Source organism: Medicago sativa, chromosome 6, assembly GCF_051527215.1.
Source record: "Medicago sativa cultivar Bolivia chromosome 6, Bolivia_mono, whole genome shotgun sequence".
NCBI classification, from domain to species: Eukaryota; Viridiplantae; Streptophyta; class Magnoliopsida; order Fabales; family Fabaceae; genus Medicago; species Medicago sativa.
In genome coordinates, this window is record NC_140754.1 from 96,414,667 (window position 1) to 96,439,010 (window position 24,344).

General features: G+C 31.5%; 1 pseudogene; it reads right to left on the reverse strand.

Moving 5' to 3' along the window:
- Nucleotides 1–18,574: 18,574 nt before the first annotated feature.
- On the reverse strand, nucleotides 18,575–19,860 carry LOC146918598 (F-box protein CPR1-like; annotated as a pseudogene).
- Between the last annotated feature and the right edge of the window lie 4,484 nt (nucleotides 19,861–24,344).

The window sequence follows — 24,344 nt, forward strand, 5'->3', positions numbered from 1 at the left end:
GGTGGGCCGAGATTGAAAGGGGGCGGGCTGGAATTAGGTCGAACAGTTGTCGTTGGGAGTCAAACCGACCGTGTTAGGCTATTATTTAAATGTAAAAAGTATTATAACATATTTACAATAATTATACTAAATAATTTGTTTTAAAAAATAGTACAATTTAAATTGAACTAGGTTAGAGACCTGGCGTTGCCCGGGTTAGACATATTAAAGAAGGTCGTTTGTATATACACATATATAAGCATATTTGATTTACAAATAAAAATCATTAACAGACATACCATATTATTATTGTTTGAAATCTTTTAAGAAAACATGGTTTAGGGTTTACTATATATAGCCGAGTTTGCATGGAAATTAGGGTAGCCGAGTTTGCATGGAAATTAGGGTATTCTGTTTGTAAACGTATTAAATAAGTGTACAACAACTTGTCAAAAAAAGTCTACAGAAACAATAGATATATACAAACGATGACACAACAAGATAGGAATGAAAAGTTAGAAATATTAGAATATTAGGGATTGATGCATTTTAGAGGGAATTTGTTAGGTTAAATTGGTGCGCTGCATTTTAGATGGAATTTGTTAGGTCAAATTGTTGCTAACCTAATGCATCATTTTAGAAGGAAATTATTAGATTAAGTTGCTGCAGACCTAATAAAATTAATAAATAAGGATTAGATTACCAAACTCGTAGCAAGTACAGCGTGACTTCAAGCAATGATCCCACAAACGGTGTCGATGTGACGACCAAGGTAGACAAAATCGAGATCCTATGCAGGATCGGGGAAGGGTTACAAGATCGTGAATCGGAGGATCGTAACACGGATCGTAAGATCCTACCAATCTTACAACTTCATGTATATTTGTATATATATGCATATAAAAACAACATAATTAAGTGTAAAAAAACTCAAATCACAATCAAAATAATATAGATTCACAAATTCATGACACATAAAAATTAAAAATAAATTATATAAGTGGAAAAACACTTCAAAATACCACAATTACTTTTTTTTTAAACAATACCACAATTACTTAATCAATAAACAAATAAATTGTATTGTCAAAAAATTATTATTATATACTTATTAATTTTTTAAATCACATGAACAATTATTAATTAGCGAAAAAAAATAACTTGTACAAGAGTAGAAATCAAAACGACATAGAACTTTGAAGTATAGAAAAAGCAAACCCAAAACAACCAAGAAAAAAGAAGCAAAACGACATATTAATAAAATGGCAATTAATTTAATAAAAAAAAAAAACTTGACAATTAATGAGATTAGTGGGTGTATTGGGAAAGTTTTCGGCAATTAATTAAAATAATTATTGAGCAAAAACGTTACAAAAAGTCAGCAATACAAATATTAAAGAAAACGTTTTTTTTTTTTGTTTTTTAAGTAACCGGGTCGCGAACCCGACCCGCGAACCCGGAATTTTGAAGAAGCGCACAGCCGCACAGAATCGGCCGAAACACTCGATTCCACCGCTTCCACGCATTTTCGCGGCGATTCCGGCCGCTCCCATCAGATTACGATTCCGGCGGCGTTCCGGCACGGTGGGGGGTTGCGAGATCGCAAACTCGTACGATCCTACGAGTTGGATCGCGATTCTGTCTACCATGGTGACGACGCCAATAACCTGTACTCTCCAACTTACGATATCAACTTTTTAAAAATAATAAATATTAAAAAAATCACAAATATGAAAATTAATAGATTTAACATTATTTTTTTAAAAAGATAATAAAGATTTACCTTGAATAGACAAATAATATAGTGGTCCCTGGAATATTGGGCGAATTTATTTTTAGTCCCTATTAAAAAAGATTATATTTTGTCTCTATTATTTTAAATCTTTCCACTTTAGATCCTTCATTTAACCCTGTCAATATAATCTACACAAACGTCACACTTTACTTTGCAATGTTTTTTCTTTAATTGATTTTATTGTCAAATGACATTTATTTAATCAAATAAAAGAAAATTTTAGAAATTAAAATAACATAAATTATAATTAAAACAAGAGAATTAAAATCAAAATTGCATCGTCATCTTTTCCATTTTCTTCAAACAAACTTCTTCATAAGAAATTCTCAACAACAACAACAAAAAGAAATTCAGAATAATTCTTCACACAACCAGTAAAATTAAAATTAACAAAAATTCTCACATATCACTTAGTCATTCTTTTCTCATTGCTCAACCATCATTTCTCCCACAAGACTTATTCTCAACCTCCAAATACTTCCACCTTCTCAACCTCCAAATACACGTTAACCTTCTCCATCACCCCAACAAAATTCAAATACTCAACACCTCCTTTGAAGCTCTCCAAACCCGACCAAACTCTTTAAACTCTATATTTTATTTTAATTGAATAATCCCAAAAGAGTAAGACCATGATGCACTATGAACAACAAAAAAGCGGTATTAACCATATTAATTTTTTTAAAAAAATTCATGTGATTACTTGCGGATTTATCCGAACTATATTGCAGGGACCAAAAACGGAATTAACCCTATTGATTTTTAAATTTTGGGTTAATTATGTTTCTAGTCCCTATAAAATAGCGACCTTGTAAGTTTAGTCCCTACTTAATTTTAATAGCATTTTTAGTCCCTATAAAAAAAAATTTACTTATAATTTTAGTCCCTGCTAAAACACAGTTTGATTAATTATCCTTAAACTCTTAAATTTTTGAACGATTTTTTTGAGACAAGATTAGAACACTATGAAAGGTTCGTTTACTAAAATTTAGAATTTTCTGACATGAAATGAATTAAATATGAATTTTTTAAAACGACAAAAGTTAAAGATAAAAAGTAATAAAATCTGGATGTAGAAATCAAATTTTGCAATAATTTTTTGCGGACGATCTTTTAGTAATGTTCTAAACATGTCTGCAAAAAATTGTTCAAAAATTTAAGAGTTTAAGCATAAATTAAACAAATTTGAATTGAGTAGGGACTAATACTCAGTGCAGAAAAACAAAATTAGGGACTAAAAATGCTATTAAAATTAAGTAGGGACTAAACTTACAAGATCGCTATTTTATAGGGACTAAAAACATAATTAACCCTTAAATTTTTTGTGTAATTACCTGTGGAATTATCCGGACTATATTTTTTTACCGACACTGTTTCTTATTTTTTTTAAACCAACCTCTACATCCTTCACTTGTTACTACTTCTTTTTCAACTTAACTATTGTCTTAATAACAAAAATATTGTCTTAATGCATAAATGCGTAAAAAAAAGGACTGCAACAATTTGTATCCATTTTTACGTCATTGTACTAAAGTTGAGTCTAAATTGTGTTCTGAAATAATTAAAATATATAGATTAGAAAAGTAATTAATTAATTATGTAATCAATATATAGATAAATGTTATATTAATTTTGACATTTTTTATTTGAATTGTAAAAAGATTATTTTTTGACAAATAAAGATTATATTATTTGTATAACATTCCTTACAAAAACAATATATTATTATTTGTATAATAACAAAATGCATAATTTACCATTTGCATTGAACCATCAACCAAACAATATTCGGACAGATTATTTCATATTTTGCAAGACAAACCCACCTTTCATTGGTTAAAAAAAAAAAAAAAACACACCTTTCATATTTTCTAACTGCACAAGTTTCAATGCTTGTATGCTTAACATGCATCAAACCGAATTTCACCTAATGCTAAAATTTGATAAATTCTTCCATCAACTTATCTTTATATATCTAAATGTTAGACAGTCTCCAAGTAGCCCTGTTTAACCCTAATCCCGCCTTTTTTGATTTGCTAAAAAAATCTTTATGAAATAACCTTCGCAAGGATTCGAACAAAAATCTTTATGAAATAACCTTCGCAATACATGAGACCTAATGGCTTCCACTCAACATATTGACCACTAAGTCGCTAGCAATTTTCTTGATTAGTTTTGTTTCCATTAATTGATATCCAATATCAAATACCCTTTTTAGCAAACCATTAAATCCCTTTTTCATTTTCCACTATCACATCATCCAAAATCCACTGACCACCTATTAATTTCTACCAGCACAACCCACACATGATTCTTTCAGTTCTTGCGGAAAATTTGTGTGGTGCTATAGATTAGGCTTTTTGGAGACCTAATGTAAAGTTAATAGCTTCCAATGTGGATTATATGGGTGTTATCATTATCATTTTGTAAATGAATATGAACAGGTAATGAGCAAACCTTAATGCATGACTAAATTTTTTGACAAATTGTCTACGTTATTGATCATTATTTTAAGATAGCCACTTATAGCATTTCTATAAGCAATATATATGTCTCATTTCAAGTTAGGGAATATATATGTCTGATTTCATTTTGATTCTTTATTTTTTTTTTGTATGAAATATATACATCATATAGTTAATTAATGAATCAATTTAGTTTTTTTTAAAAACACTATTGTATTCCATTAAATGTTTCTAATGATATAATCAATTTGATACCTATACATGAAACTCTAAAAAACCCGTGCATCGCACGGGTTAGAGTCTAGTAAATATCAACACTTTAACAAATCATAAGTCCATTCACAATACCCTAAAATATCTATACATGAATTTCTTCTTTAAATATTTTGTATTACCACACACCTAAAATATATAAGCTATTCAAATTGGCTTACGGTGTGTCGTAAATATTTATTCAATTTCATGTTGTATATTTGCAATTATTTCAAAAGTTATTATTATTATTATTATTTTTATAATTATTATTATTATGATGAGTTATTAAAGAGAAGGAAAAGAAACGTGGATGTAGTGTGAATTTTCATTCCTAGTTTATCTTAAGGCAAGTTACCACATTGACTACCATTTTTTATATTTAAATTAAATTTGTGTAACAGTCAAAAGATCCGTTACCTATTTACTTGCAGCTGAGATATTACTAAGAGTATTGCCACTTTTTTAGCAACTATTCTTGGTCAATCTCCACTTACCTAATTAATAGCACTGCATTTGAGTGGAACAAAAAACGTGGTTAAAGCTTTCTCTCAATAGTACCTTATAAATGAATTAAAAATTTCAGTACGTAGCATACAGAGTCGCAAACCATTTTCTTCATAACTACTTCTTCCAGTGTTACAAAAATAATAAGAGCCTGAGTCATTGAGTCTGTATTTTTCTCGTGTCTTGATAGCCTCGGTATGCTTACCGCCGAGAAGAACCTGTTGTACTCTGGGGGAGTTGCGCAATTCTGCGGATAATTCCTTAGTTCAGTGACATAGTCACGCCTCAGGTTTATTTCACAGTTTGTTATTTTGCAGGTTAATCATATTCCGGTCATCCAGAATTATCGTCGTTGGAATGAACGTGTATTCACTCTGTTAGACGTCCACGGTGTCGCTTCTGCTCTTACTGATGTCAAACCAGATGAAGCCAAATCAGATGCCAAACAACTTGAAAAATGGAATAATGCTAACAAGGTTTGTCGCCATACAATTCTTTCTACAATATCTGATGTACTTTTCGATGTTCATTGTTCCTACAAGGTTGCCAAAGAAATTTGGGACAACATGAATGTCAAGTACACTGCTGAGGATGCTACCAAACATAAGTTTGTTGTTGGAAACTATCTGCGATGGCAAATGAAGGAGGACAAGGAAATTAAAGTGCAGATCAACGAGTATCACCAACTCATTGAAGAATTGAAGGCTGAGAACATCATACTTCCAGATGTGTTTGTCGCTGGTGCCCTGGTTGAAAAGTTGCCTGATTCCTGGAATGATTACAAGCAACAACTGAAACATAAGCATAAGCAGATGTCTCTTAATGATCTCATCGTACACATAATCATTGAAGACACTAGCAGAAAGGAATGTGGAGCTGCACGAGCCAAAGCTTTGGAATCGAGAGCAAATCTGATCCAAAACAATGCGCGTAAACAACAGAGGTATGAAAACAAAACTGATCATGCTCTCAAAGTAACTAACCCCAATTTCAAAGCAAACCTAGGTGAATGCTATGTGTGTGGAAAGAAAGGACATAAAGCATATCACTGCAGATATCGGAAAGTGAATGGCCAGCCTCCTAAGCCAAAAGCAAATTTGGCTCAGGGAGATGATAAGAAAAATGACGATGATGATGTTATTGCTGCCGTCATATCTGAAGTACATCTTGTCAGTGATGTCAAAAAATGGGTGGTAGACTCAGGGGCTACCAGACACATCTGTGCAAAGAGAGAGGCCTTTACCTCCTACACTTATGTGGGGGATGATGAAGATCAAGTCTATCTTGGTGATTCAAGAACCGCTGCAGTGAATGGCAAAGGCAAAGTACTTCTGAAGCTCACTTCTGGCAAAACCTTAGCTTTGAGTGATGTGCTACATGTGCCTACCATTAGGACCAATTTAATTTCTGTAGCACTGTTAAACAAAGTAGGTGTTAAAGTGTCTTTTGAGTCCGATAAGATGGTCATGACTAAGAACAATGTATTTGTTGGGAAAGGGTACTGTGATCAAGGGCTTTTTGTTCTTAGTGTTTCTGATTAGTTTGCATCTCCTAAGACTACTTTGCTTAACTAGCAGTCTTTTCTCCAGTTTTAATAAATCTTTCATGCTTTGATTTTATATATATGCGGTTCTAATTTATTTGATTGTGTATCTCTGATTTGTTTGGATGTTTATCATTAATTAATTATGTGCTCCTGCATGTTATGATTAAATATCATGAAAAACCATGTCAGAGTAATTAAGTAGTGGGTTAAAGTGATCAAATGTTAATGTTCATTATCTGTATATGTAAGCTGGATATAATGTTACCTACAATGAAAATTTGGTTAAACTATATTCTCTTGTTAGTTTGATATAAATAATGCTTCACTGAGACAATCTTTGCAACCTCTGTTATAAAGATTAAACTGATTGGTTAAAGTTACCTAATTGAAAATTCTATGAGCACTTACTAAGTTCTTTATTACATGAATGCAATGAATTGAGTGCTATGTATAGAACTGAGTTATACCACTACTGTTAAAATTCGATGTATGCTGATACGTATGCAATATTTCTATTGTGGGGGTAAATTAATGTTGTTCTGTTTGTGTATTTCGACATACTTGCATTGCATATGTTAATATTTCTTGACTTGATAAAATTATGTTAACAGTATACTATATTATTTGAAGCACATCAAAGAAACATTGTTTAAAAGAGCCATTGTATTAAAATAATACAATGATGACAATTGAATATGAACCAATAAAATAAAATGATTTATTTTATTGATGAATATGTCTTACTTAGTTTATCTAAGCAAATTTGTGTGCAAACCAAGTCTATGATATAAACTTGACGATATACGAGATTAATTGATCAAGAGACGTCTTAATCAATATTTGAGAATTTAACGAATTCGTTGACAAAAACCTCGAGAAGAAAGAGTAGGAAATGAGACTATGCCACACGAAAACGACAAGTGATGGAAACCCAACCTTTATGATTGGAGATCCCATGAAAAAGGTTCAATGGGAAAAACAAGTCACTTGTTAGTTATGTTAGCACTAAATTGTTTTGTCCTTTTCCTATAGTGTTATGACAATGAAATGAGAAGTGCTAATTAAAATAAAATTTGAGGGTTAGGCTTTTAATGCCTTTAATGATTACCATAAGCCTTTAGGGTGGTGTGTGGTTGTAGCATGCACTAGATGGAATCACCTATATGAGTGTCAAGTGGGGCCGCTTGCATGAGACCGTGGCGGGTCTCTAGAGCACTCATGAAAACCAGACACGCTCACGGCCTAAATGCGCAACACAGCGATTACACGAGAATTGTGGGGGTGTAATGTGATTATGAGACCTCTAGCATACATCAAGTGTATTGGGTTCCATAGCTTGCTAAACCAATTCACTGTGTGTTAAGCCTCATTAGTCTAGGACGGGTTCCATAGCTTGCTACACCGTTCTGATGCATTACATTCAAAGGTGACTCAGCTAATTATTTTCTTAATTTAAAACTTTTGAAATATGTGGGGGATTGTTGTATATTTGCAATTATTTCAAAAGTTATTATTATTATTATTTTTATAATTATTATTATTATGATGAGTTATTAAAGAGAAGGAAAAGAAACGTGGATGTAGTGTGAATTTTCATTCCTAGTTTATCTTAAGGCAAGTTACCACATTGACTACCATTTTTTATATTTAAATTAAATTTGTGTAACAGTCAAAAGATCCGTTACCTATTTACTTGCAGCTGAGATATTACTAAGAGTATTGCCACTTTTTTAGCAACTATTCTTGGTCAATCTCCACTTACCTAATTAATAGCACTGCATTTGAGTGGAACAAAAAATGTGGTTAAAGCTTTCTCTCAATAGTACCTTATAAATGAATTAAAAATTTCAGTACGTAGCATACAGAGTCGCAAACCATTTTCTTCATAACTACTTCTTCCAGTGTTACAAAAATAATAAGAGCCTGAGTCATTGAGTCTGTATTTTTCTCGTGTCTTGATAGCCTCGGTATGCTTACCGCCGAGAAGAACCTGTTGTACTCTGGGGGAGTTGCGCAATTCTGCGGATAATTCATTAGTTCAGTGACATAGTCACGCCTCAGGTTTATTTCACAGTTTGTTATTTTGCAGGTTAATCATATTCCGGTCATCCGCTACAACATTTCACTCCACCGCAAATATATGAAAATAGAAAATATTTTTTCCCTAAAAAAAGAAAGTAATTTTATTAGTTCATTGCATGGACTAAAAAATATTCTTTGTACAACTGATGGTCTTCTAATAGATTCTTATGATTGTGTGTCTTGTACATGGCCGTTCCTAGAGTTCTACAGATCTTAGGCATAATATGAGAAAAGGGCCCCTTACATAATACATTATAACTTTTTTTTAGCTCATTATTGTGATTTTATTCGGTCTTCTTTTCATTTCTTTTTCCCACTTTTTACTACCAAAAAAGAACAAAAAAAAAAAAAGATGAGTGGGCCACATGAACCTAAATGCGTCTCACATCAGTTTCATGATCATGAATGCATCTCGCATGATTTAGCATAATGATATAATTTAATCTTTTTAACCTTTGAAAGACAACATTAAGATTACTTTCTTTAGTAGGCCTATTTTCAACTAAAATATAATTTATTTTGTTATAAAGTTATCCCAATTTCTTGGATCATAAATATGACCAATATATTTAATATTAGTGAGACACATTATTAGAAACAAAGGGCCCAAAAAAATATCACAAATTTATTCGATAATTTTTTTTGGCACATTATTAAGAAAAAAAATATAGGGAGGATGTATATAGAAATCTTTGTATATGCGGGATATATATAGCAAGTTGAGATAGATGGCTAAAAACATTAACAAGCTCCAGCCCAACGTTTCAACATGTCAATGTTTGGGCCTTTCAGTGAACTTTGCTATATACACCCACAAAAAATCAAATATTTCTATATACACTTCCTTTGTAAAAAAAAAAATTAGAGCCCCCTACCGGCATGGGCCCTAGGCCGTCGCACCCCTAGCCTATGCCTAGGGCCGGCCCTGATCTTGTAATATATTCTTATGATAGTCCATCTAAAATTTATTTATATCAGAATTTGTCTTGTAATATAAATAAATGACATTCTAAAATTAAATAATCCAATACTCAAACTAATTTCTACAATTTTAAATTTTAAATTTCTACAATTTTAAATTTTAAATTAAAAGACTCTAGACAACATTAAAGTTTTAGACGTCAACATACAAAATTCATATTTATTTTAATATGTTGGGTTACAAACCACTTTGATGTTGATTGGATTGATCCAAGTTAGAGTCGCACTTGAATTAGTTAAGGTAAATACGGCTTTGAGAAAATTCAAAAAATTTAGTAATTTTTTTTTATTTCTTACTTATTTTTTTATTTATAAAATATAGTTTCAATTATGCGCTTCAATGTTTATGTTTATTGGCTCCTTTCAATGATATATTTTTCTCTCAAAGTACACTTAAGGTTTTAATGTCTTTGCAAAGACACCAACACTGCAGGACCGTCCCAACAAATTAAGAGGCCTAAAGGAAGTTTTTTAATGCGGCCTTTAAAATTATTATTTTTTAACAGAATATTTATATAAAATCAATTTTGTGGAGACCAAAATTTGAATTCATGACCAAGAGTAATCGAGGTCTTTTTGGTAATCAGTTAAGTTACGCAAATGAATGTAAGTTATCTGTCATATAATATACTTATAACCAAATTAATTTTTTAGAAGCTTTTTTTTTTTCACCCAAAATTTTGAGACTTAAAACCCTTGCTTGTGTTGTTTGACCCTTATGCCGGTCCTGCAACAATGCTTATTAACCAACTAAGGCAATCATGCAATATAATTAAAGGAACTTGGTGCTCGTGCAAAAAGATTGCAAAACTAATCAAGGGTTAAGCAACAACACACTTTAACTAACATATATAGACACCTATAAATAGAAAATACCTTATAACATATCATTCACTTTATTTTTTACTCAATAGTTCATCGTGTTATCATGTTTTTTCTTCTCCTTGCGACTAATATTCATTTGGTATGAATATTTTCTCCTTCTGCAGTAGTGGGCACTGGGACAAATAGGACCATCTATAGTCTTAGCTTTTATTTCCCTTGTAGCTTATGTGATTAAGTACAATGTATAATAGAAAAAGTGTTGAAACTCTATTATGCAATAGGGATATGTAATGAGTACTTTGTAATAGCGAGTTATGTCTCACTTTATGTAATGAATAAACAATTGCATTTTATTGGGTTTTAATACACTTGTACTTTATTTTAAGTTGTTATATATATATATATATATATATATATATATATATATATATATATATATATATATATTGTTTAACATGTGCAATATTGCACATGTCAAAGTAACTAGAAATGGAAATTTTTTATCGAAAACAACAATTATTTACTAAAAAGATACATATTTAATATTAAATACACAAGTTCCAATGCAAACTTACTTTTTTAAACTTATTAGCATGTGAAAATTTGCACACGATAAAAAAAACCCTACACACACATGTACGTGATGTATACTACGAGAATGACTATCTTATATGAGAATAACTATCAACCATTTGATTAAAAGTTAATGGTTGAGTTTTAAATGCTCCATTAAAATACCACGTGCACCTCTCTTTTTCTCCCATGCACGCCTCTTCTTCTTCTTCTTCCTCCAGATAGCTATGCAACCCTTTTCATCCAACATCACCCGTCAGTGCTATGTAATTAAGGTGTTCAATGATGTTGTCCCATCCTTGTGTAAAATTCACAATTCCACCATGATTTTGTTGGACTTACCATGATTTCAAACATGCAAGCGATTAATGAGAAAACCAACTACTTCTTCAAAAATAAGAAATCCAACTATAGTGACCCTTGTGTATACTAATGCTTAACTTTCTCCTAAATACAATTCTACAATACTAATTATTTCAGGTGAATAAATAGCCAACAAACTACTTTAAAGTGATATTGCAATCTATAAATGACCTAGGTTTATCTTAGAGATTATTCAGTTTAAGGTTTTTTTTTATTACGTTGCATATTGTGCCTTAAAATCTCATGTTGTAGATGTCTCGAAAACCGGTGAGGTTGCTTCCTGAAACGCGGGGAGCCAAAGTTATTGAAATATGTAAAGGAAAGGAAATAAGAACATAATTGTGTGGGTTTGTTTTGATCTGAAATGGGGTTTGATATGGTTATAGATCGCAGGATTCCATTCAATGTAATGTTTCATACGGTCTTCGTTGATTGATATTTATCGCCATGGTGTTCTACATTAAAGGTCTTGTGATGCAGGCAGTGATTAAGCTCTCAGATCCTCATGGATTATTGCTCTATTTGTGGATTGTTCTTGCCGTGCTAGGAAGTTTCTGACCTTTTACCCTACACTTTGAAGAGGGCAGGTAAATTCCTTGCCCATTTCAATGTCATATCAACTCAATTAGTTTGGTTTCTGCTATAATTGCATGCTATTCAGTTAATCTTATTTTATGCATTTGTTTAGATAAGTGGTTGATAGTCATTTAGGAGATTTTCTTAAATTACATAGTTTGGGTTTTTAATCAAGTATATTAAGAAACTATTTGATCTTGCTTGATCAATTTTAATTTGAATGTTTAGTCTCTTTTGTTTAAATGTTTTAACATTTCTCATTACTCTTAATTGGGTTTTGTCTCCTTTGTTGTAAATCATTTTTTCTCCTTGCGCAGGTAAATCATTTTGCCTTTGTAAATGATTGCAAATTCAATTCGACTGGTAAGGCAACATCTTGACAATACACAAACTTAAAAAACGATGTCAATTTGGGAGAATTTCGATATGCCCAGATGATCTAATTTAGAGTTTCATGTCAATTTTGAGGTTTTTCATTAATATGTTTTTCTATTACATTAGTCAAATTTTATTAATGGTTTCATCATGTCCATTTGCTTGGGCATAATAAGCAATTGTGCTTATAGTTTGATATATCTCTAGATTATGCATATCTTACCATTTTTTTTTCTGCTTATGAAGATTTCCTCTCTATCTTTAATTAGAGTTTTAGGAATCCAGATTGACAGACTATATGGTCTTCGATAAAATCAATACCATCCTTTTGTTTGATATCTTTTAATGGAATTGCTTCAACCTATTTCGAATAATATTCAACAACCACCAAGGTGTATCTTTGGTGGGGTGCAAAAAGCTCAACCAAACTAGGCCTCCCAAAGTGACGGGCCCAAAAAATAATTATAGCCAATACCCAACCCCCAATCAAAGGAAAAAAAACATGTTTTTGTTTCTTCCTTCTTCCAACAACAACGCTACTTCTTTCTCTTCTCAACCTCTTGTGTTTCCTCTCGACCTCCCATCTCTCAGCCACGCACCGCCATACACTGGTAACCACCACCTATCATTTAGACTCTAGTTCTCAGTTTTTCACAATAATTCAATGCTATTAAACCATCCAATTTGTATAGTCACTTCATTAATGGAAGCTATTTCAAAGAATTACAACAATCCTTCTTTTTTTAAAAATTGTGTTTTTATTTTATTATGGACTTATTTTTATGACGAGAGTCGAACCTCCAATTTCATAGGGACAACCCTGCCATGAACATTCGAGGTGGTCGGGTGTATATGACCAATTAAATATATAGCTCATCCTCAAAAATACGATAAGATGACAAAATGACATTGTTTTACCTATATCATTTAGGGAACCTTTTAGCCTATTTTACAATAAATCTTATAAAAAACCTCATTTAATGTGAATATTAGTAAGCTAGATAAAATATCAATTGCTTTCACTTTTACCCTTTTTTCAACACTCATTGTAGATTAATCTAGAGAAAATGATGGAATGACCCTAAGCAATGAAGCCTAGAAAGGGAAACACAAGTCATTCGCTTGGCAAGCAACACAATTTTTAGGCGATTAAATTAAGAAAGGTAAAGCCAAAATAATAAGTTAATTTTCCCTAATGAAGAAACGTCCAGTCACAGGTGAAATTGCACTTTTATGAAATATATAAATAGATAGGTGTAATTCCATTTTTCGGACATTCTTGGATGTTAGAAGGTCTGAGAAAAATAATAGAAGAGTAGAAATAGTTTGTAAACAAAGTGGAAACATTTGAGGCTTATAGATCAAGTCATTCGATGCAACATCTCGTTATCCTCTTATAATTATTATATGTTACCATAACAACGTGTAGCTAATTTCTCATTGTGTTGGGATTAAACGTAATTAGCTAAGATCTAGTGTAAATACTTAGTCTGTCGGGTTATACATAAATCATATTTTGTTATATCGATGTTTCTATTTCTCAACTTAATATTTTTCCGATGTGCACTAGAAAATCGATCATTTGACTTATTAGGAGCATTTATAGATAGATACTAGTTGAAATCATCGATCTAAGTTTACAATCACACATACTATCAAAACATAATGTTATTGTATCGGCTAATTGATAGAGACATGAAGTTAGATGATATAACAGATCTTCTATTTTTTACGAGACATCGAGATGTACGAAGAGCGATAGGTTTTTGTAGATCCAATTGAGAAAGAAACGGAAGCATTCTTCCTAATAAAATAGTACATTGAATATTTGTGTATGTAGAAAATAAAATCCCTCATTTTCGATTAAAATTATCATTAAATTAAAAGATTATGTTCCTCAAAACTGTATTACCACAAATTTCATAGATGAAAATTTTATTATCAACAGTGATATATAATGGTTCATGCAAAAGAAAAAAATATTATGGGAACTTAGGTTAAACTGTATATTATAATGTGGGCTTCTTGGGGATGGTTTGTTAATGGTCAACTAATATGGATAATCAAATCATTTTGATTATTTCATTTCTACTTACATAGCCTCATATCTTATTGGTAAGAATGATGAAGGTGAAATAATGTTTCATCAAAATAAAAAAGTGAAATCGTGTTATACAAATATAAACAGAAGAAAAAAGAAGGAAAAGAGAAATAGGAGATCATACCCATCTACCTATATTCCAAAAATCATTAGGGACTCTCCATTATTTTTCTGTTGGCTTGTTTATAAACGTGAAGTCTAATTCCACCATCTATACTTGGTTTTCACTTGGTTGCTTATTTCCATTTTTATACTCAAATGGATTGAAGTGTTAATGTTATACGATAATGCTAATAAATTTACATTGCAAATATATATAGTGTTTACCAAGATAGTTTCAATAGGTTCTAATTCAATTTGGCATTTTTCGTTTCTAACACAGAACGAATTTCACCAAGTTGAAACATCTTCTTTACACATGTTTTCCAATATTGGCATAATTCATACATATGTCTGCCAACATCTTCTATATGGCCAAGAATATCCTATCACTTGCAAATAGCATATGTTACACCAAAAATAAAAGACTAAACTATCATGTAATTAATTTGGAAAAAATATGTATTTCCGTTCTTCTTCTCATTAGTCATTGTAGTTGTTAGCATTAGTTTTTCTCCGTTGTTTGAATTTGCAAGTGATAACTATAAAATGTTCATGCATGACAATTGAAATAACTGTTTTTTGAGCAAAGTAGTGGATTGCATGTCAAAATCATCGGCACAACATGAAACGGAAAGAGCCAAGAAATGTTCATAACTATCTCTGTGTCATTTTTGATAAGCAGCAACAGAGTCATTGGAAGACAATTGTACACAATTTCAATCCACTAACTTATTGTAATGTCCTTGCAATATCTAACTATTTTGTGACATCAATTAGATATCAATTGACGGTCTCTGATGACTTGTAAGCTGTTACGATGAACGACTTATCATCGTAGTTTTGAGTGAGTGTTTCGAAGAAAAGATCTAATTAAAGTTTTTCTAAATTGTTTACATTCCTGCATTAAATATTTATAGTGGTACTCCACATGGTTAACAACGGTAATATTTACCTGGTACCCAATGTGATAATATAGGAATTAGCAAGGGAAAAAAAGTAATCGTGAATTATCCGGTGTGTTTAGTTATATGATTTGTTAATTAGGTCTATCAAATCAAGGACACTACAATAAGTCGGTGGATGGAAATTGTGTCAAAATCCTTAATGCCTATGACTTGTTGCTTCCAAATAGAAACAACAACAAAGTTTTTACGATTGGCTTCTTCCTATCATGTGATACAAATGAAGCTAACCTACATTTCACTACTTCAACTCCCTCAAAACTCACTCACTTGCTTCCAATTGTGATGCTCAATCAATTCGTAGTGATCATCCATATATTATTTCACTCTTTGTAATGTTATCATTATCGAGCTGAATCTCTTCACTACACACTCATTGTCGCGCACAACACAACAAAATCTCTCATGACTTACTCACAATTTATAAATATAGATATATCTTTCATGGTGATTTGGGAAAACTTGTTGCTCTTAAACTTCTATTATTTTTTTGCCTCCATTTTATCATCCTTTTATACCAAAAAGTTAGGTTAAGGCATGAGGAAAAATGTCAAAGTGTAAGGTTGTTAGTTGGAGAAAATGCAAAGCAGTTGAGCTCAAAATGGTAAAACGTAAAAACAACTAATAAAGTGAAATTGGGAATGATGTTAAAAAATAGAAGGATCCAATGAAGTTTGTTGCTACCATTGTTTTTTTTGTTTTATTTTTCTTCTTTGAATTTTTCTCTTTTCTATTTTCATTTCATTTTTGAATTTATGATAACATTTTTTAAGGAATAATTTATGAGTTTTGAAATTTGGTATTTTCTTCTTGGTAAATAAATATTATTGATAAAAATGAAGGTGTATTTTTTGTTTATCATTATTCTAATTATACTCAAACCAAATTTCACCTAACGCTATTTTTCCATCAACTTTTAAATATCAACACCTTAACAAATCACAAATCCATTCACAATACCCTAAAACATCATCTATTCATGTATTTCTTAGTATGATATCGTGTGTTGTAAATTATTTAACTATTTGAATAAGTAGGGCTATCTTGTGGCCTTAACGCATATGTTAAGAAACTTTAAAGAAGAAATATTCTCTAAAATTTTGTGCATTCAATTCATTATAAGGTTAAATGTAATGCACACATTGTAATAAACTATTTCTATATTTGATTCATTAACTTCTACCTTAAGAGCACAATTTAGCATTTCTCTGAAATTCAAATATGCTCCCTTAACTTTTTTGCATTGGAAATAATCCACGTGAATTGAATAATAGAAATCATAACTTGGAACCATTTCAAAATCTAGCAAAAGGGAAAACCGATATTCCATCACAATCAAAAAATCATATGATAAATGAGCATTGCTGTAACATTCAGACTGAACAAAGAAATTAAGAAGATGATGCAGTCAAAGATCACACTGAAGATTACAAAGCTTATACATCAAAGAGAACAAAAAAACACAGGCAATAAAGATTTGTTATCATTTGATTAAATGTACCATTATAAATGACAAATTGCATGGACATTGTATTTCACAGTAATGACTTAGTTAAGAGGCCAAATTCATTCAAAATAAATTTCAGATTTTATAGGGTTCTTAAAGAGGAAATTATACATGGGTTTGTCTTAAGAGAACTGCAACAAAACCACAATGGTTGATTCTTGAAAAAAGAGACGTGATTTAGTTATGTGTTTTGCTAAGGCAGTGTTTGGCGTAGCAGTTCATATTAAAAAATTTGCAGCAGATAATGTATATCAACAACATATCACCACAATTATGCAGGAAGCCATAAAGAAAATGCAGGGACAAAAAAAAACAAATGTGCCATTGTCAAGAGCTAGAGCATTGAAATGAACGAGGTGCTTGGGCCCCCCGATTTGTGAGGGCGCACAAAAAATCCAGCAACTTCAAAGACTCGCTCCACACAACCGATAACAATAACATAGAACAATTATAAAGGAGATGATTTACAGTTTCAAGACAACCGCCAATACAGTACGCCGACGAATTGAAATTTATCCCTCTTGATCTAAGATTGTCCTTAGTTGGAATTCTATTATGATAAAAAAATTAAGCTTTTATTAAGGTTTAAAATGTTAAATACCAAGTTGGCATATTTTTAATAGAAGGTTATGTCAAAGACCAAAACTATTATGGTTTTGAACTTGGCAGAGTCAGAAAAAAAAGTTTACAAGGGCCAAAACCTAAATATACAAGAACAAGACATATTTAAACTTTTTTATCGAATCAGGCATTTATCGAATCTTAGATTTTCTAGTAGTGAAATGTATAGAGCAACTTATGTAACTGACATTTTATATTGTCAATCTTCTTATGAAATGCACCTCAGTAGTATGTTAAGTCCCTGCACTATTTCTATAACCCAGTAAAACTTATCCCTAAATATTTCCTTTGTTTTGGAAATGCAAAAATACTTGATTAGTAAAGAAGCATCAGTAGTGCTTAGATACTGAAATCTCTGCATTCTAACCATGATTTCGATCATTTAGCTAACATTTTAAGAAATCAAGTAGTAAATATAATAGCATAAGATCGGAAAATAAGATGAAGAAAGATACAGTAAAAAATAATAGCAACAATGATACAAAAATTGAACCAGATATGAGAGGAGGGGAGAGAACGAGAGTCCCTGCAACCATAGCCGGCCACATCAGTTTAATCCTCCACTACTGTCCTGCCCGATTTCTTCTGCCTCTCCACCATGTTGTGTCATTGCCGGTGAAAGAGAAACCAGGTGGTTGTTTAGCTGCTGGTAGCCCGCCGCTTATATTTTTCCCTCTCTTGATTTCTACCAAAACTCTTTTGTTGCTCATTAGAATATAAAGTTTTCCATATAGAAGTTATTTCTATACAAAACTAAAGGTCATTTGATAAAAGCAAAAGATCATTTATATATTAATATAGAAGCCAAATAAGTTCGCAAATAAAACGAGAGTAAACATTAAAAAAGGAAAATGCAAAAGCAAGATCAAGTAGTGTCTTAGTTTACTAGACAATAATTGCGATATCCCAACAATCACAATCATATACTTCTTTGTGAAACACAACAGAAAAAATTAAACTACTTATTCCTCAAGTGGAAAAATGCTTTGCTTGTAATTTATTATCCTACAATCAAAATGAAGATTTTCTGCTGTATAACCAAGCTCCTCAATCATTTGGGTATTCAAATCAAACCAAGTTTCTTCTTTATTTTTTCTTATAAAGAATATTTTCCCCTTTGTCCCCACTCCGATAGGACGCTCAACGCAAGGCAACGATCCAACCATGAAGAGTTTGATCCATGATTCTTTGAAACCGACTTCACCCAAAATTGATACATGAAAAGTAGTCGTCTTATCATGATATGAGATCAATGCTATGGACCCATTTAACACCGCCAAGTTTATCCACGAAAAGTATCGTCTACTTCTTGGGGAATGGGTGTTGTGAAGGACACTTCATTACTCAAATAAAATGATACCAAACATTGTTCAACGGGCCTATGTTTTTTATATTGTTCATACAACCATTGACACACACCATCCATATAGACTTCGGTTCCCTCTTCATATTCCATGGAATACGGCATGTCAACTTCAAGTTCTCTCAACGAATTACTTATTAGGCTATATATCTCCCATTTTTTTGTGAATTAATATCTCCAAACCGATGAGAAACAATTTCTTTGAAGTTACCATCGTAATCAGTTGATGAATTTGGTTTTATATACACTTTTACATGCCGAATGACATTATAGTCATTTGTAACATGGTTATAACCAAATCCATGAAGACGGGCATTAAAAGAAATATAAAAACAACCCTCCTTAGCCTCATTAGTGACAATCGACTCAGCCTTACTAGGTGGAAGAAGTTTCATTGTTTGGGTAGTTGGGTTCCACAATACAGTTTTGCAATAATTAGCATTATAGAAAATTTGACGGAGACAAACTGTACCATTAATACTACCAAAAATATTAAAATAAAGATGTTCTTCAAATGGACTTGAAAAATCTAATTTTATTTTATTCTTGAACCTCTCGCCACTCGCCAGAGACGGAATACAAAACTTCGTTATAGTGTTCAATAACAAAAAGTATGAGAGATGCATCTTCATGGTGTGAATTGGATAAAAAATTGTTGCGGAACATGTTCATGAAGTGATGGTTTTCAGACAAATGAGACCATGATTTACGAACGCATTCAAAACGATTGAAAGATTTAAGAGGTAATTTTGAGAGAATGGAGAAGGCAATATCATCAGATATATATGTGGTGCTCACCTTTTCATTCGTCGCAACAACCACAAATTTCTTCTTTTCCTTCAATTCAAGATGAGAAGAGCTTATTCGCTTATGATGAGTGTTCATTGCTTTGAAGAAATTTTAAAGACTGGCGTTTGCTTGTTTGTTAGGGTTTCGCAAAAGAAGATTAGTGAACAAGCGGCCACTAGTGTATGTTAGGGTTTTGGGTTGTGTTTGTTTCTTCAATCTCTTTGGATGGATACTTTTTTCCCCTTTAATTAATAACTATATAATTTTCCTCTTTTTAAAAACAAACAATCTATAAATTTTACTTAATTTTTCCACCTTAATACATTGCACCCAAATTAAAAAATATATTTAATATAACACATTTCTAACTTATATAAAAAATATACTTAATCGTATATGCGAAAGCAAAATTGTGACTACTTACATGAAAAGTTTGATTCGTTAATAATATAAGAAAATAAATTAAAATATTTGATTAATATGTTCGGTTAATCTAATTCTATGCATTTATTAAGATAAGTGGTTGATGGTCATTTAGGAGATTTTGTTAAATCACACAACTTGGGTTTTTAATCAAGTAAATTAAAAAACTACTTGATCTTGCTTGATCAATTTTAATATGAATGTTTAGTCTCTTTTGTTGAAATGTTTTAAGTAACATTTCTCGTTACTTTTAGTCTCTTTTGTTGAAATGTTTTAAGTAACATTTCTCGTTACTCTTAATTGAGTTTTATCTCCTTTGTTGTAAAAGTCTTTCATTTTTCCCTATGACTACTAGCTGAACTAAGTAGATCATCACCTACTGTGTTTACGAGGATTGGTTTTGTTATCCAAAAGGTCCAGCGGCACATCTTGCCTTCTATTCATGTGTAATTAATCATTTATTGACTTCCAATTTATCATTTCATAAGTAGCTTAAATTCAACATAGCAACATTCCTACTTGACTCCACCATTTGCATCATAACAATGCTCTGTTTTATTCCTTCGCAATACCTGATAAATGTTTATGAAGATATTTGCAGCCGCGTACTTTAATCATTTTGATCGTCCAACCTATATGAAGGCTGACTTCTCGTTTTTGTATTATAATTCCAACCTATATGATCCTAGTTGTTCCTAGTAATGCTTATGACAATGTGTATTGCACAATTATTGCTCAAAGTTTAACAAGTTATACTCCATCCGTCCCGCAATATATGACCCGTTTGAAAATTTGTAATTTTGACTTAACTTACTTTGACCATATTTTTTTTAATAATATACAAAGATAAATAATATCATATAAGAAGTCGTTAGATTCGTCTCGATGAGTACTTTCAAAATATCAAATTTTCATAATTTTTTCTAACATATTATTCAAGATATTTAAGCTCAAAATTATGCATTGGCATGCGTAATAGGGTCAACTGTGTCATGTATTATGGGACGGAGGGAGTAATTTGTTTGGTAACTTTAACATGCTATAGCAATATTGATCATATTTTCGCTACATGAACAGTACTCTTGCTAACTCACATATGCTTTTACAATATTGTTATGCATGGAATCACGAAGAGATAAGTGGGGGATTGTTGGAACATGCGTGAAAATTGAGTTGAAAAATTAAACACAAATCCTCACAATGGATAAAAGTAGTGTTCACAATGGATAAAACTAGTGTTTGTGTGAATTGAAAAAAAGTGGAAGTTCTACATTGGGTGGATCACACACATTAGTATTGTTTATATAATGGGGGTAAATAATTATGTGAACGAAGTAAGCACTAGCGAAAAAATATATATATTTATATATTTTATTATTTGGAAATGTTAAATTAAATAATTAATTTAATCATTATTAGGAAGTGCTTTCTTTGTTCCCAAGTTTTGCAAAAATATTTTGATATGCAATCTAATATATTTTGGTATGTAATATATTATATTTTTGTACTCAATTTGAAATATTTTTGTACTAGATTTAATATGTAAATTACTTGTTCCCAAAGTTTCTCACATATTAGTTGTAAATTTTCTCTATAAATAGAGAGCTCACATAGTTCATTCCACACACCGAAAAAGACTTCTGAAACTTCGAATCTTTTTCTTCTCTTCTCCCTTCTCAACTTGTGTTGACGAGTCTTTCTTCTCTTCATCTCTTTTTCTAAGAGTGTTCTTAAGACCATATATCCTTTCTAGATATAATGTCCCGTATGAATTAATTAGTATTTTTAAAATCACAGCCCTTTTGAGGTATAATGTCCCTTCGAAAATTAAGAATAATTTTAAGAATATAGTCTTCTTCAATTTTTGGAGAAGTCTGAGTGAACCCAGTCTTATTCAGTAGAAAACCAAAAATAAGATTCTGACAACACTTTCTTCTTTTCAGTAGTAGAAGTGAACACAGTCTTATTCAGTAGAAAACCGCAAATAAGATTCTGACAACACTTTCTTCTTTTCAGTAGTAGAATATGTATTGATCATAACATAGTCATAGTAAACATGATGTTGATCCACCATTCACTTGATCTACCAACTAGATGGATTTACCTAGTCATAGCAGAAAAAATCTTCCCTTTTTTACAAAACACAACGTGATACTGATTCCTGTACTTTTTCAACGACCCTACTGAAAATATAACACTATAATCCTTGACCCTTAAGACAAATCACTTCAAGCACAACGTGATACTGATTCCTGTACTTTTTCAACGACCCTACTGAAAATATAACACTATAATCCTTGACCCTTAAGACAAATCACTTCAAGAAAGGAACAAACCCATTAAAGGTTTGAACTTGAAGGTACCCTTTTGCGGTGAAAACACTAAAATCTGAATGAAAGAGGCTATGAGATTAGGTGACGAAGATGAAGATTGAAACTTTGAAGCATTAATGAAGAATCAAGAAAAGGGGTTTCAAAAGGGTTAAGAGAATAAAGAAGAATATAGTTTTTTCTCTTCACCCTTTTGAATCCTCTTTTCTTCATTCTTCATTGATGCTTCAAAGTTTCAACCTTGATCTTTATCATCTAACATCATAGCCTCTTTCATTTAGATTTTAGGGTTTTCACTGTTAAAGGGTCACCTTCAAGTTCATACCTTAAATGTGTTTTTGTTCCTTTTATTGAAGTGATTTGTCTTAATATGATAAATGGGTCAAGGATTATAGTGTTAGATTTTTTAGTAGGGTTGTTGAAAAAGTAGAGGATATATTTTCGGTATTAGATAGATGGAACGTGAAAGACCTTGAATAGTTCATCATGAATGAATGGTGTCTCAGTACTTTACATGAGTCTGTATCATGGGGAAAATGTAATAATTCTTGACAAATTCTCGTTTGAATTTTATCCAATTGGGGTGTATGTGTTTCATCTCCCATAATTAGGACATTCCCTTCGAAATTATGAATGATCTTAAGAGCATATTTCCTTCCATAGTATATGTCCCCTTTAAGGTATAATGTCCCTTCGAAAATGAAACATGATCTTAAGAATATATTCTTTTTCGATTATTGGTGAAGTTTGAGTAACCCAATCTTATGAAGTATAAATCAGTAAATAAGATTCTTTGATATCATTTTAGCATGAATTACATCCTATAGAAAAAATTCATTTTCGGATGTAAATTACAACTCCTTAGTTTTTCACAATTGTAGTAAATAACACAAACTCAAAGCTAAAAACCTTCTTTTTTCACAAAACACAATGTGATACCGACCTTATTCTGAAGGGTTAGAAAAAGGAGATGTACAGAAAAAAACCTCGTCAACCCAAGTCGAAAAGGGAGAAGAGAAGGAAAAAAATTGAAGTTTCAGAGGTCTTTTTTGGTGTGTTGAATGAACTATGTAAGCTCTCTATTTTTATGGAGAAAATTCTTAACTAATATGTGAGAAACTTTGGAAACAAGTAATTCACATATTAGATCTAGTACAAAATTATCTCAAATTGAGTACCAAAATATATCATAAAGTACAAAAATATTTTATATTATGTACCAAAATATATTTCAGATCAAGTACAGGCGCAGTTTGTTGAATTCAATTTGGAATGTAAAAGAAAAAATACTATGATTACTGGTTGAACTCTCTAGACCATCACCTACTACCACTGCCACAAATTGTCTTCTGACAATGTGTACTTCACACTTACATACTAGTGGATTTGTCAGTGCAAGACATATATTGGTTCCTATAGATACAGACGAGTTATGGCAGCTTTGATCTCATTCTGGCTGCATGAATTGTACTCTTGGTCACTCATATTTTATTGCATTGATATGCAGAGAATCACAAGGAAATAGAATAACGTTATGATTACTGATAGAATGTTGGCTAGGCTTTTATCTTTCAACAAATCACAGCAAAGAGCACAAGACATAAACTTCAAATAGAAGAATGTTGAATTGAAGCATCATGATTGTTGAATTGCAAGCTCCCACCGAATCATCATCATCATTTTGGAAGAAGAATGTTGATGAAGAATTTGGTACTAAGGTTTTCTTTCGGTGGAATAAGCACAACAGTGACCAATAGTCTATACCAAGGTTTTAACCCATTTGTATTCAAATAGTTTCTTTGTGTATGATGCTCCTAATTTCTATCT